This window comes from Parasteatoda tepidariorum, chromosome 7 (assembly GCF_043381705.1).
Source record: "Parasteatoda tepidariorum isolate YZ-2023 chromosome 7, CAS_Ptep_4.0, whole genome shotgun sequence".
NCBI lineage: Eukaryota > Metazoa > Arthropoda > Arachnida > Araneae > Theridiidae > Parasteatoda > Parasteatoda tepidariorum.
Window position 1 is genome coordinate 44,277,679 of NC_092210.1, and position 16,087 is coordinate 44,293,765.

General features: G+C 30.3%; 1 protein-coding gene across 2 annotated transcripts in view; it reads right to left on the minus strand.

Annotated features, from left to right (window-relative positions):
- Positions 1-16,087, minus strand: part of LOC110282861 (SH2 domain-containing adapter heavyweight) — a 322,281-nt gene that overhangs the window by 242,325 nt on the left and 63,869 nt on the right. The window lies entirely within an intron of this gene.

A 16,087-nucleotide genomic window follows, 5' to 3' on the forward strand; every position in this document is an offset into this window, starting at 1 on the left:
TTAGACATGTTACAAAAATGTCCAAATAGAACAATATTGGAAATCGTTACATTAAAAAAAAAATTTGGGGTTCCTGTTGTGGAGATAATTATTTTTAATTTATAAATTGCAGTAGTAATGTAACGGTTGAAATATTTACGGTCGCCAGACAGTGAGATCTAAGTGAGACATGAGTATTCCAACCAATAGAAAAGTGACTAGATTTCAATCTACGATAAATTCCTTCTAGCGAAACAATTAAAATTACAATAAATTCTGCTTCTATAGCAATCAGTAAATGATTGAAAATTGGATTGTCATTTGGTACGGAGCTCCAGTAGAGGTTTGAGTGCTCCAACTGGTCAAAAAGTGGATATCTCAGCAAGCACGAAAGTAAAAAAATAAAATCGGAAAATAAAAAATATATATATAATAAAGGTGGGAAACTGATTGTTAGCAAACGTTTGGTTTTACTGGTGACAGATTTAACCCATTTGAGCAGCGTCCTCCTAAAAAGATGGATCACTTTTTTTAAAAGAAAAAATAAGTGGTAGCATAAGTGTTCCATTATTTAGATTTTTCATTTTCTTTAAAAAAAAAAATTAAAAAAAAGAAGAAGAAGAAAAGGAAAAGGTCGCTTTGCCGTTGGCTGATCTATAAGTAAGGTTCGAACTCCAGTCTTACGAAATGATAACTCAATGGCCTTTAAGCAGTGAACCACCACGGTGCTTCCTCTCCCCACACACTAACTCACAAATACCGGGTCGGTTTTCTTTGACTCTCTTTTATTCTCCCTATAAAAATTTCAGTTATGCTACGTATTAAATAAGATGAATAACCGCCAAACATTCGCAAGAATTCGAGAAGATTAAACAATTTTCACCGCCTTAGTGAAATTTATAACAAGGTTTTAAACATTACACATCACAAGCTGGTAATAAAGATTAAACTATCATCTATTTAACTGTAAAAAAAATATTAAATGCGAACTTTAAAAAAAAGAATTATAAACAGAAGTGAGCGTCAGAAATCACAAATCTTAAGTTTCGCAAATTTTGTACCTTTTACAATTTCTTGAAAGTTAAATATGGCGTGCACTTCCAGAATTGTAATGAATATTCTTTCTTAACATCTTCCTCCAATAGCATTTCTCTTTAAATGTTTAAACAATTTGAATAAATTAGCATAATAAATGCAAAACTACTAATTCCAAGACATTTCACGATAGCCCATCTTACGAACAAGCTTTTAATTAAAAAAAAATAAAGGAGAAAAAAACAATTCAATTTTTATAATAGAAAATATGAATGTGAAAATTATTTTCTAAGCAGAGTTCTGACGCATTCAGTTATCTCTGAAAACATTTTAATCAACAGCTTCATAAAACACTTTAGTTAATTGCAACTTCAAACAGTACTTATTACCTTGTTTTAAGAGCCTTTCAAGGCATGAACTTTACAACCTAATAAAACTTAATAATTCAGTTCCGTCATCGCAGGCGAAGATATAAAGCAACAGATGCCTAGCATAATTCCCTTTATGAACCGAATCGAGTCACTATTAATAATCTTCAAAAAGTTATAAAATTAAAGCAGCATTTTCGGATGCATCAAAGAGGCACATTCAACTAAGAGAGTAAAATAACAAATTTTGAAAAGGGGAGTATTAAAATAAATACCAAAAAATGTATTAATAACAAGGTTACTGATACACTTATATATGATACTTACAATCATACTTCTTATAGTAAAAAAGTTCTTTCGAAAGATTAGGGCATTTTAATAAAATTACATGGAATAAAATTTCATACAATGAAACATTTAAAAAAATAGTTTTGTTTGCCCTGTAATATTTCAGCTAGAAACTTAACAGATGAAATTTGAATTTACTTTAAGCTCACTAGTTGACTTTTTTTTTCAACTTGATAATTTGATGCCATTTTCCAGGAAGTAGCGTAGTTCCTTGTTTATAGGATCTGTCGTAATTAACGAAAAACTGAACAAAGTTCTGATTTATATGCTACTATCGAAGAACAAAATGCCGGCATTGTATACAAAGCTAGGAATTTTTAAGCAAAATATAATTTTCCTAAGCAATGTATAAAATGAGAGAGTACCAGTTGTGCAAAAAAATATTTTTAACTAATACTGATAAATTATAATCATAATAATTAAATGTATAAAATAATCATGTTTCATACCTAGTGGGTTTACCAATTAACAATGCATACAATACCTAGGCAATGTGAGAAATTAATTATTTTCAATTGTTTTATTTTGACACTAATGAGGGTTCTTGCACTATATTATATCCATTTCTACGACTTTATTGGTGCTTTACTCATATTATTTAGTTTTATTAAAAGGGCGTGGTAGCCTAGGGGTTAGAGAATCGGTGTCCGGTCCAAAGAGACCGCATAGACCCACCGAGTACATGTGATATACGCGCTCAAATCTGTGGAATCGAAAATCATGAGGTCACTGAGCAGTACCGTAGGTACAAGGATCTGTAGAAAATTTTCCTTCTCCTTTAGATCTATATCTAAAATGAGAAAGGGGCCTCGCGAATAAATGATGGTGTCCTCTATCCATGGGGTTCTGAACTAAAACGTACTTTAACCCTTGTGGTGCTCTTTTACCAAACAAAAGACGCACCTTCCTGACTTAATTCGCAAAAAGCCGGCGATCTTAAATTGTCCAAGTGTCATTAGAAACAACAACAGCTTTATTAATTTCGTAATTTACCCATATTTTCAGCATCCGTATACTCTCCCTCAAAATATAACTGTATATGGTGCTTAGGCACGAATTGGCGATGGCAACCGGTACCATACACTTTTTTCCAGCATTATTGATTCGTACAAAAATCACTATAATCAATTCTTTGAAATAAAATAAGAATATTGGAGAATAAATTTGAAAAAAGATCATTTCAGCACCAAATCTTTTAACATTATTAAATAAGCCTTTCCTTCGAAGTCATTGACAAAATAATCCCAAGAAAGGAAAAGTAATCAAGCAGGTCTCTCAAAATTCAATACAAACCATTAAGCTCCGAGATTAGGAAACAACGTTATTAACCTTCTTAGCAACACTCACCCACTATCTGAGCTGTCACAAATATTTTGGCCCTGTCATTTCCCCCCCCCCTTTTTTTATCATCCCCCTTCCAACCACCCTTCAGTTTCCTAACGTTTCCGGTCTGACGCTTCAATTTTTCTTTCTTTTTCCCAAAATTTCTCTCTCCTGACTTTTTTTTATTTTCCTTTTTCCTTCTTTTGTGTCAGCAACGTCTCCTGAAAGTGACATATCAGGAAAGATGCTGTCCAGATGCTTTTCTATTGACAGGATAAGCTCTTCCCACACAGCCTTTCAACACGGTTTTTGTTATGCCCACCGATTGTGTCTGTTTCGAGCTTTTCCAGAACTTCGAACAGAGACAGAAATGCTGGACAGCGTCTTCATATCAGCTTTTTGCTGATGACCACAAAGCGGAAATGTTTTGTCTTCTTCAATAATGATCAAGGCAGTTGGGATGATTCGCTGTGATGCGATGCGTTTACCTAAAATAATGAGAGCTTCCATATTGTCTAAAGAATGTGTTTGATTAATAAATTAACCATAAGGGAATTAAAACAATTACGACTATCGAGAAATGGAACATTAAAGTTTTTCTATTACGTCGGTGGGACAATTATAAATTATAAATGTATTTAGACCTTTTTTATGAATGTGATAAAAATTATTTTGATCAATTGATATTCCATGTATTTTAGGCGTGAAAGAATATTTTTTTTAAAATTATACAATTTTATTTTAACTATAGTTCGTTTTTTTATTCTTATTTTACTATTTACTACTTAATTTTTGAATATTAAAATGAAAAATAAGAAATGTACGTTTGCAAAAAAAAATTGCTTATTAACATGTAGAGTTAATAAGCAATAATAAGTAATAAGCATATTAAGTTAACAAGCATAATTTTTAATAAACTTTATGTCAACACTCAAAATCTTATGTTAAACATATTAGTTGCTAAGATATCCTTTTATTCACAAGCTCATTCCGTAACTTTTTATACTAAAACAAATAAATGCTAAAATTGAATAGTCTTGGAATAGAATTTGGTAATAGGTACTAATTGAAATTAAAGAAAAATAAGTTATATACTAAAAAGCATTGACTATATTTTTATGCAGGTATATCCTTCCAACACTCCGAATCTTCATTAGGATCCGAAGCTAAAGCTTCTCTGAGGAGAAATATTTCGTCGGTTATATAATTTTTTGGTCTCCACTTTTAAAATACTTGCTTAAGTACATACGTTAACTATTTATGAGATAAAACACGCGATTTCTGAGCATGCGCAGTATCGACAAAGTGTGAGAAATAAGGTTTGCGTGTCCGTTAACGTAATGTAAACATAACGGAAAAACTCTCTATTAATGTCGTCTCTCAATGATAACGCACCTAAAGTTGTAGTTGTAATAACTCTATTGATGAGTGCGCTCCATAGCGATGGTATTTACCATTAAAAAAAATTTCCTTTCAATAATTTTAATCAATAATATAAAGACTACGATTGAAATGCTACTACTACTACAAATTACTAGTTTAGGTCATAAAGAGCGACTAACAACTAACTCGTTACTAAAAAGCAACATTAGACTCTCTCAAACTTAAAGTGAAATCTATATATTACATTCTGCAGATTTGGTTAATTTTTTTGAAAAAATAACTTAATCTGTTAAATTTAGAACTTATTTTTAAAAAAAAGTAATATGTTTTTAAAAATCCAGATTTAATTTTTTAAAAAATTAACATATTCTTCGAAATTGTGGAATACTTTATATAGAACTTAAGAACTTTATGTAGAAAAAAAAATATTCTTCAGAATAGACTTGATAAAATAACACATTTACAGAGTCATTTTTTTTCATGTTTTTTAATTAAATTGTCTGTCATGAGAAAATTTTTAAATTTAGCACTTCGTGATCTTAAAGCAAATAAATAAATTTGATTTTTAAGAAAAAGGAGCTCATCAACCATCAATAGAGTTTACAACTGAAGTTCAGAGCAAAAGAGAAAACCAAAAGAATTACTGCTCAAAATTTTCTATCAGAAGCATTGAAATCAAAGCTATAATCAGTGCGGAAGAGCTGAGTTAATTTTGCATAAACATATGCCAATCAGGCTGATTAAACTTTCAGAGGTTACTCGAATATCCATACAGAGTGGCTGGTAGAAATTCCACTTTTAAACACCAGTAATATCGCGAAGTCAAGAGGATAACAGGATGCTCCATCAAAGTAACGAGGGAAGTTTCTGATTCTTATTCGCGTGATCTGCAGTTGGCGATGGGCAATCTCAGCTTTGCAGATCTAAAATTCTCGAGTTTCATATTAGGGCGGCATATTTGCTTACTGGCCGTTACCCATCCCCGCACCCACCTCCGCTTTCACTCTTGTAAATGACCGCAGGGTTCAGTTCACGTAGGAGAACGCCTTCACGTTTACGCTAAAGATGATATTTACTCGGAGGGACAACCCTGTTTGAGTTTAAAATTTCATGCGGGAAAATGTCCTCCCATGTATATCGGAGGGAATCTTATGGGCGAATATTAAGGACAATCTGAACACCCGTGTACTCTGAGGGTTTAAAATTGTAGTTGTGTTACTCAACATTTGCCTCCATTTGAAGTTACATTGCCGGAGGAATAGCTATAGAGATTGAAATGGTAGCCTATTTACTTTGATCGTGCTTCCTGCTTTAGATGAGTTTCTTTTACTAATTTAAAGTCCCTCCGACACAAAGTTTTAACTCGGGGAAAATTCTTTTACAAAGAACCTAAAAAAAGTTGAAGTCTTAAAACTATTAAGTGTCGTTTGGTAGTAAAAAAAGGCATTCATACAGTGAAAAACGGTTAACAAATCTATTAACTCTTCGACTAATAAATGAATCAGTGATATATATGAATCAGTAATTCGCCTTATATGAATCAGTGATTCGCCAAGGAAAATAAAAAATTTAAAAAAACTTACGGCAAAGCTATAATTTTAAACTATTTGTACCATCTTGTCGTAAAAAAATAGCTGGGTTTTAGAACGGACAAACAACTTTAAAATTTATTAAACTTTATTTTAAAAAAATCGCCAATTTGGCGATTAATTTTTCTACCTACATGAAAATTATAAAAATAAATAAATAATTCTCAATTTTCGCAGTTTTTAAAAGCCCAGATATTGCAGCATTAGAGAAACTTTTTAAATATTAAAAAATTAGATCACAAACTCTGATCATTTTCGCAAAACTGTAGCTTTTCTTCATAGTGACGCTTCGGCCCATTTTTTAGATTAGCATGTAAGGCACTAGCTAAAGATAGATTAGGCCAGATCTAACAATCATGCAAACCGACAACAGTTATGAAAATAGCATATTATTCACACAAAAAAAGCGTTATGTGGCGATAGGGCCTTCGAAAAACAGCCTATAATATTTTGAGCAACGGTATTTTTTCCACTTCTTTAACCTATTAAATTTTAAAAACACTGACAGTATTCGTTGCTGACCGGAGAAACATAGATAAAAAAGTTCATAATTTCTTAATTTATTTCCTCTCGAATAAATCACCCCATTTTTTTTACATACATTTCAGGTTTTTAAAAGCAGTATAGTCTGCACACAGAAATAAATCAATAAATATATCATCTTTTGGTTTATCCAGCTTATAGCTATTATTATAATTTAGACAGCATTAACTTGTCGGTCTAAAAATGACCAGTACTATGACCAGTCTAAAAATGACCAGTACTTCTTCGCTGCTTTCTTCTTTTGTTATTTTTCTCTTATTTTTTTCCCCCTTTTCTTATTTATTTCCTCTTCACTCATTTTGCCTTAGGACCATGTCGTTTTTAGACTAATGATCTACGATCTTTGTTTTCTTCCTATTCTTATGGAGATATAATTTACAAAACCAAATTTAAAGAAAGTTCCAAAATGTAGCGGTAAACTTTGTAAAAATATAGGACTGAAATTTGAAACTTTCCATTAGACTTAATATACATTAAATGATTCAACAAAAAGGAAAAAAATGGTTTTCAAATTAGATTATGATGCTTAAAGCATTAGACAGCTCTCTCTTCTCTACCACAAGCCATTTCACAATTCGATGATACTTCTATAAAGCAATATCATAAAATCAATGCACCATAAACTTAATATGATACCTTTATATAATACGACATGCTGAAGCATCTAAAAATGACAAAATGACAATTATTCGAATTTCACTTGAGATTGCTCTTTCCATTTAGCCATATTTGAAATTTCCACCAATTTTCCAATTATTAAAAACAAACCACGTCATATGATCATTAGAGATATATTCAATTGCAGAAACAAACAAAAAAAATCTTACAATACAAATTAAATTAAGTTTTTATTTAGAACGAGCTTCATAAAAGTGGTCGCCATAAAATTGGAATTCATACAAGAAAAAAATAGAAAAACAAACTTGATTTATAAGAGATGTAACGGCTCCCGTTTCGGCAAAATGGGGCAAATTAATCACGATTAATCCAACAAAAAGCAATAAAAGATAAACGCCTCGATGGCCGAGAGTGTAATCTCTTATTTCGATGAATATTTAATAAAAGCTTCAGACAGTTTCAAAAAATTAAGTGCACCTACTGTTTCACAATGATTAAACACAAGCCGCACTATTCCCCTCAGAGATTTCGACATTAAAGACGATAATAGCGAACTAAAGAGAAAAATAAAATTAATTAACCTCCCTGAAAAATGTATTATTGTACATAAGTTTACGAAAATTGATGCCATAAATATGGCGATAAAAAAATAAAGCACTTTCACTATTACTCATAATTAGTTTCGAGTAACCCATCGAAAAAATTTGAAGTTATGCATGCTATAGGATACTTTTAATGGATGTATCGTGTTTCGTAAGTAAAATGAACGAAATAAACTCTAAATATTTTAATTCTTAGCGTAAAAAGGAATAAATAAGACAGAATGCACGATTTTGGAGACATATAATGTATACTGCAATTACGTGCCTAAGCGATAAGCAGATAGTATTTCATTTTCATGACTTCGAGGCGTTGTTTTTAAGGGATGGGTGTGTTTTTATAATTGTTATTTTTCTTAATATTTTCTTACTTTAATTTATTTATGCTTTATTATGCAACGTAAGCAACTCTAAAAGAAAATAACCACCCTAACCAATCTAATGATTAGTATTCCACGCACCAAGTTTCAATCTTAACGGCAAGGAAGGTTTAAAACGACTGATCAATGTTAGCATAATTAAACAGGCGATCTTCATTTAATCTGAATTAGTTCTGTTTTTATAATAAGTTTGAATTGATTTTTTTTTCCTTTAAAAAAAAATAAAAAAAATTTTGGGGGTGAAATGCGAATTTCCCGTAGCAATAGTACCTATTGAATTGCATTGAAGGATGTAAGGAATTGGATGAGGATATATTGTTCCAAAGTCAAGGTAAAAAAAAAAAGAGAGAGAGAAAGGAAAATTACGATAATTCATATTTACGGCAAAATCAACTAGGGATAGGGGAATCGAAACTATGTCTGATCAAAACGAAGTAATAGGTTTATTCAGAAAAGGCTTAACTGCTGAAGAAATGATGGGACTCCATAGTACAGCCACTATACATCTGTATATATATATGCCCAACTTACTTACTCTAATACAAATTTTAAAGGGTAGATACGAATGACTGGATAAAAATATAAGCTGCTTGGCTACTTGGAAAAATATATGATACTTAGTTATAGATAAAATTTAACCAAGCGGCTTTCAAATTAATCACAAATTTGAAAGCTTTTTGTCACCTTAAAATAAATTTAAAAATTTACGTTTAAATTGTCAGAGTTGGATATCTCGTGAAGTAGCCCGTAACTTTTAAAAAATATCAGTGTAGGTTATATCTAGCAAATGTATCTCTGGCAATGACACTTGGTTTCAGATAAAATTTATCTAAGCTGATTTGAAAGCCCTTTGTCACCTTAAAATGAATTTTGATAAAAATACATTGTTTAAATGTAATTTTTATTTTAAAATTAGAGTAGTAAAAAATAAATTAATTAAAAATTATTGAAAATTGCTTAATTGATGGAAAATTGATGATTGATTGTATAATTGAAGGAGGATGGATAGTCACAAGGGTTGCTTTGAGCGCTTGCTTCGCAAGTACGAATAAGATGTTAGAAGAGAAGTCCAAAAGGTTTAAGAAAACCATTAGCGCAATCCACTATCACCGATTATTGTAATATTAATAAAGGATAAACATTTTTTTCTTTGCAAATAACTTAATAACCGTTTAGTCGGCATAAAAGTGAACATTATATTTGAAATAAGCACTTCAAAATCTAAGGGAAAAGTTATGTTTGACATAAAAAATTTCGACTTAAATCCTGAAAAAAATAATAAGACTTGAATCCTGACACCGGTCAGCGGAAAAGGAAAAAAATAACTTGGAAGGTTTATTATAGAAAATCAACTTCCAGTTACCTGAAATAGCATTGTTGTCGTATTGCCGTATTAGACTAATTCAAATTGATTGGGTTTAACAATCCACTAGTGAAAAAATGCATTTTCATACATATTATTTTCCACCAGTATCTATAAAACAAAAATTGGAAAATCCAATTAACATTTTATAAATATAAAAAATTTCATATTTGATGTTTTATACTTACGTCATTACATAATTAAAAGAGCAGTTTGTAGTTCATAAAAAAAAACTTTTACAAATAATTATAAAAAAAAACATTAACGACATTCTAAAACCTTAATTCAAATTTAACGAGAAAATTTTAAAAGCAACGAAATAAAATATTACAATCTTTGAAACACGAGAATTTCATTCCTCTTTAAATTACGCAAAAGCAAAAAACTGAAAATAAGAAAAAAATATTTTTCGTAAAAATGCTAAAAACGAAGTATTCTAGAAATACAACAACATCCAGAATGTAATCAGCAAACATGAGAAAGGCGTATGACGTTGAATACTTAATTTTGAACAAAAAGGGGGAAAAAAGTCCTCTTTTCGATTGTAATTCCGCAAAGAAATAAAAAATTTTAAAAAAATTAATAAGATGTCGTATACAGTTCATTTTATGACATAGGAAGCAATTTAAATCTAATCTTCTTTTAAAAAAATTTCAGGCGGTTATTTTTTTATCTCTTTTAAAAAATATATATGTATTTAAATAAGTTCGAAGTCAAGAAAATGTCTACTTTCAACTTTATTACTGACAAATATTACATACTAGCTGAATACCCATTCTTCGTACATAGTAAAAAAAAATAATAAATGATCAATAAATCAGTATTAATTGCTACGAAGTCGTGCCCAAAATTGATAGACATGTACCAACACAATCAATTAAGCTAAAACGATTTTATTCTGCTATTTTCATTATTTGTTGCCCTTCCCGGTGGCTTTACGTTATCAGATTAAGCGAAACATGTTTTTAGAAGTTCATTGCTTTAAAATAAATATTAACTATATTCAGTGTCATATAGCATAATGCAGTTGCTTGAGGTCAACTCCTGATAGTCAAAAATCAACAGAATCAACATTTTTCCTCCTGCACATATCCATTTCGGAGAGCTGCCTATGTCAGAAACGAGCAATTTATTTTTCGAACTCTGTTGTCTTTATTATTATTTTTAAAAAATGAGCAAAATTAAAAAGTGTATACAACGTCACAATATTGTTTCGTCGTCTCTACTGCTCTTTAAAATTAAACACTCCCATAACAGCCGGTTGTAGGCCTTCTAACCATGGAGGTTAAAGTTCCACGATTTCAAGACAAACAGCATGGTCTGGTCAGGTTTGCTCCTCTCTACCTTTTTAAATAATCATAAAAATGCATGTTTTTTAATATTCTGAGTATGTATGACAGGATTGTTAAACTGGACATAAAGTCCAAGATATTTTCTAAGATCGAAAGTTCGATTTTCTTTTTCACACATGATAAGAGCCAAAGATCTCACGTTCCAGTAAAAATGTTCCTCGGGGTAGGGCTAAGAGTGAATATGGCACTTTCTATGTAAAGCAGGTAACGCCAACGGCATACTGAATACCTCCCATCTATCGACAAGAAATTGTTGCAAAGGAGGAGGAGGGATAATACTTGAAGGGAATTTTTTTTTTTTTTTTATTCTTAGTTATAAAAAATGAGAACTTTATATCATAGTTTTTTTTTCCTTCTTACTTACGTTATGAAATAAATGCTTTTCCAACAAGAACGGTAAAGCATAAAAAAACAAATTAAATAATAAATAAAATTAAATAGATAAATTGAAATTCATTTATTTTAAAAATACTGAATATTCGGTTTTGATTTTATTTCTCACATAAATTTTATTTCGAAAATAAATTATTAGGAATTTTGTAGCTTAAATAAGAGTGAAGAAGTCTTGTTAAGCTCGTTTTGAATATTGATTACGAATTTTTTCTGAAACAGAAATAACACAAAATTATTTTTCAAACGATCTTTTAAGTGTTAAATATTTATTTAATGAGAAATAAAAAATATATGTAATATATTTATTATTTTTCATAAATGACATTTTCTATAAACCTACTTTTTTTTATTTATTTACTTTTTAATTGTGTTTTCTTTTTTTTTGCTTATTATTTTTTTTATTTTAAAAGAATTTTTTCCCCTTATAAAAATATTGTATAATACAAACATAAAATGTGATAAATTTGAAAGAAAACACAATATGTTTTATAGAAACATAATATATTATATAGAAAAAAATATATATTTTCAAATTAAGTAAACTTTTTCCAGATTAAAATAAAACTAGAACATAATCACAGAATAAACAAAAAATGTATAAATTCCAATGCAGATAAGGGTGTGTGAATTTTGCCCAACTTTTAACACCTATACCTATACCATTTTATCAAAATGGTATAGTTAAGTGGCACTTTACGAACCTTCTAACAACTTAAGCATTGCAATCAATTTCAAAAACAATTAAGATAACAAAATAATATAAAAAGAAAATTTTGAACATAAGAACTCATATTTCAGAAGATACTTAGTTTAACTCTTTTGTTACTAAATAGATTTAATTTATTTGTTAGAATTACTTAGATAACCATTTAAATAAAATGATGGTTAAAGCAGATTAACAACCATTAATAGCTTAAAATCTCTTTCACTTTAATTAAAAATTAAACCCTTTTTACAATATTATTCCTTTTCCTGTTAAAGAAATGCATTTATAGATCAAATGTTTTGTATTTCTTGTTAATAATTATCATAAACTTTTTTTTCCTTAAGCCTACAATGGACTATTAATAAGTTTTTCTTAAAAAATAATGTTAAATTGCTGTAACTTGTAGAGATTGTTTATATTTAGAGAGAGAACATAAAAAAAAAATAATTTGATACATAATTCATGATATAACATGAAAAATTCTTATTTTTTCAAAAAAAAATTATTGATTTATTTTGAAGTTTAAATAAGTTTCTTGAGCAATATTTTTCCTTAAATTTAACGATTATTTCTTAATTTCAACTTTATTTACATTTCTCTTCAAATCGTAGGGAAAAAATGTACATATTTTTCTACTAATTTCCATACAGAGATGGAAAAGCAAGTAAAAGGAAAAAGGAAAAAAAAGAAAGAACATGAAAATCGTCCCTCTATGAAAGTTTTGGAGCATTGAAATGACTATAAAATATGTTGTGGCAACTTATTTTGAAATTTTTGCTCTACAAGTTTTTTTTCACTGATCTAGAGAGTGTTTCAAAAAAAATTTCATGGAATAGTTGTCAAAATTATAGCGCATGGAACTATTTCAATTTCCAGTTCGATGCAAAATTTTTGTTTTGAGAAACACTCACAATAACAAGTTTTTGTAATAAGAAACCAAAATAACACTAATATTGTCAAATGTCTTACAAAATCTTACGATTTTAATAATTATTATGCTTTTTTATATCATTTAATTAACATAAAATGGTCAAAATTAGAAAATCGAATTTTTTAGAGAGATCTTCACGAGTCCAATGTAGCCTTAATGCATCCTACATACAATGAAGAAAACCATTCCAAAGATTTAATTTTTTCCGCATGATTACAACATAATTGGGGATATTGTATCATCTTCCCTAAATAATCCCTACCATAAAAAGTGAATACGCTCTAGTTTTGAGTGCATTTTTTCCAGACTCTGCCGCTTTTATACAATAATAAAATGATTAAAAAAAGAATCCTTTGTTTACTCGCATACAATCTCATGTTATATGGGTTTTTTCTTTCTTTATTTAAATGTACTTTTTTTTTCTTTGCACTCGTGATATTGAAACACTCTGAATATATAAAGAACTGGATATACAAGGTCGCAAACTTTATTTTAGCTCTATTTCTAAACAAGTCATTTTCAAAGTAGCAATCCTAGCAATATCAAGATCTTTATAACCATTTTCTAAATTTCATAGCTGAATTTATAAAATTACAGTACAACATATCTAATATGGTCTATGTCATTGTGTGTTAAGTAACACATTTGTATAAAAACATTTAAGATTTAGATCAGAATTAAAAACTTATTTTACCAGTGCATACTTTTCAGTAAAAAAAGATTTATATCAGTAACAAAACTACACGAGTCTACACCTAACAGCACATAGAATAAAACAAGAAATTGGCAGCAAAAACTGTAATACAAAAAGTAACCAATGTCAACGTGGCATACAGGGCAATACATTGAGGTGGAGCACATATCAAAGGTGTCCGACGAAATCGGTAAAGATTGCAATCGTTGGAGTAATGCAGAAACGGAATTATTTATAAAACGTACAAAAGAGCATGATCATTGGATTCCGAGCAAAGGGTGGAAGCATATCCACAACAAGCTTGAAGAGGGAATATTATGGTCTGGGGAATGTTTTCGTGACATTCTCTAAGTGCGCTTATCATTGTGGAAGGTACGAACAACAGAAGTTCGTATCTGCCTTTGCAGACCATGTCCACCACTGCATGCGAACTATTTTTCCTCAAGATGATGACATCTACGAGCAGGATAAAACGACGCGTCATTCAGCACACAGTGTACGTGCGTGGTCTAAAAAAGAGGTACTACGGTAGCACCAGGATGAGTATACCGTACTTCCCTAGACTTTAACCCAATCGAGAATCTGTGGGACAACCTCGATCGGGTTGTTCACGCCATGGATCCTTAACCACATAACTTGGTCACAGCACTGAAGTTGGCAAAGCTGAACATCCCAGTAAACACCTCCAAAAACTTAATTGACTCTTTTCCTGCACGTCTCACAACAGTTAGCTCTGAGAAAGGTGGTTGTTCTGGCTCTTGACAGGTGGTTACATTAATGTTACTGGGCTGTGTATAAAAATAACCAATAAAAAACTAGTTTACTTTAAAAAAATTCTAAACCAATACAAAATTTCGCTAAATCTTGAAAGCATTCTTTGAAAATTTTAATGAGACACTCTCTAACAGATTAAAAAGCAACTGTTTCCAACAAAGAAAAAAAAATTATACACCGAAATAGCGTTTTTAATCCATAATGAATAAAACCATTGTCTGACCATTCAACGACAACAAAAGAGAGGTTTTGTTTCAACCACAAAACACAGTAATTTGACACGGGGACCAACAAAAAGAAAAGGAAGAAAAAAAAATCATGTAACAAGAATAGAAAGAAAGATACAAGAAGTGATGTGAGGGAGTTAGAGAAAAAATAAGGGGAAAGCCACCTTGTTTAGTTGCTTATACCAGCTGACACCTCCTTTTGTAAAATAAAACTTTACTCCCCACTTTCCTTTCTTTTTTGGGGGAAAAAAAGGACAAGGAAAAAACTGGAATACGGAAAGAATGGGTGAATATTTTAAAGAACAGTTCGCTAGACAATGCCTTCAAGAAAGAAATAAAAAGAAAACGATGACGCACCATGCCAAATCCTCGTGATAATAATAACAACAAGATAAAAGGCATAGAGGAAACAAAATAATCGATAGTTGTGTCACCTGCTTATAGCTCGCTAACCTCAACTCGGAGGAGAAATTTCTTTTTCCTCATTTAGTGGCTCCCACTAACGTAATCACCTCACAGCTGGAGCGCTAAAGGAAGTTTGCGGTAATTAAAACGTGGTGGAAAAGAATCACAAGGGGTCTTCCAAAGAGCGAGAATGAAATTTTGCTATTTTCTTGATAAAAAGAACAACAGCGAACGCTATTATGCTTCATAAAAAAACATGCAATGTACTTAAAGTCGTTTATCAATGTTAAGTCCTATTAGCCAATCAGTTTCAAAGTCACGATTAAGCTAAATAGTTTTTCTTATTTTTTAATATAGAAGTCATTAAAATCTTTGAAAAAAATGTAGCAAATTAATGAATCTTTAAAGTTTAACATCGATTTCCAACGTTAAAAAAATTAATGAGTTATTTTAATGTTGTAAAATGCATGTCATGCAGTGAGTGCAGAAAGTAAATACGCACATATCATTTTAACCCTATTACAAATCATTTTCTTACGTCAGTTTTTGTATTTTAACTATGGTATCTTTCAAACAAACATGGTTATAGTCCTCTCAGAAGGATGTCATTTATGTACAGGAAATATTTTTACAATCTATAATAGAAAATGGTTAGGCAGGTTTAATATTTGAAATGCAGACAACATTTAGTTTTCATTGTAAAAAAAGTTATTAACTGTATCGTTCATTGGAAAGGAATAAAAATTAGAACCTTAAAACTAGAATAATACTGGCTGTCCTTAGAAACGACAGAATTGCACCTTGTCTCTCAGCATTATTGCCTTTAGATTTCATACGAGACTATTATTATTATTCTCAAATTATCTTAAATCAATTTTAATAGAATTCTTATTATATAAAACGCTAATACGTACGTATGTATGTATCAATAAAACCGATGATATTTCTTTTCTCGCGCTGGCAACAGTTTTCATTTTTAATTGATTGGATTCGGCGCGCAAGAGCACGTAGTGAGCAACCAGATAACAATAACCAGAGTGAGCATTATCAGGTTGTTCAATTCAGATTCATGCACTA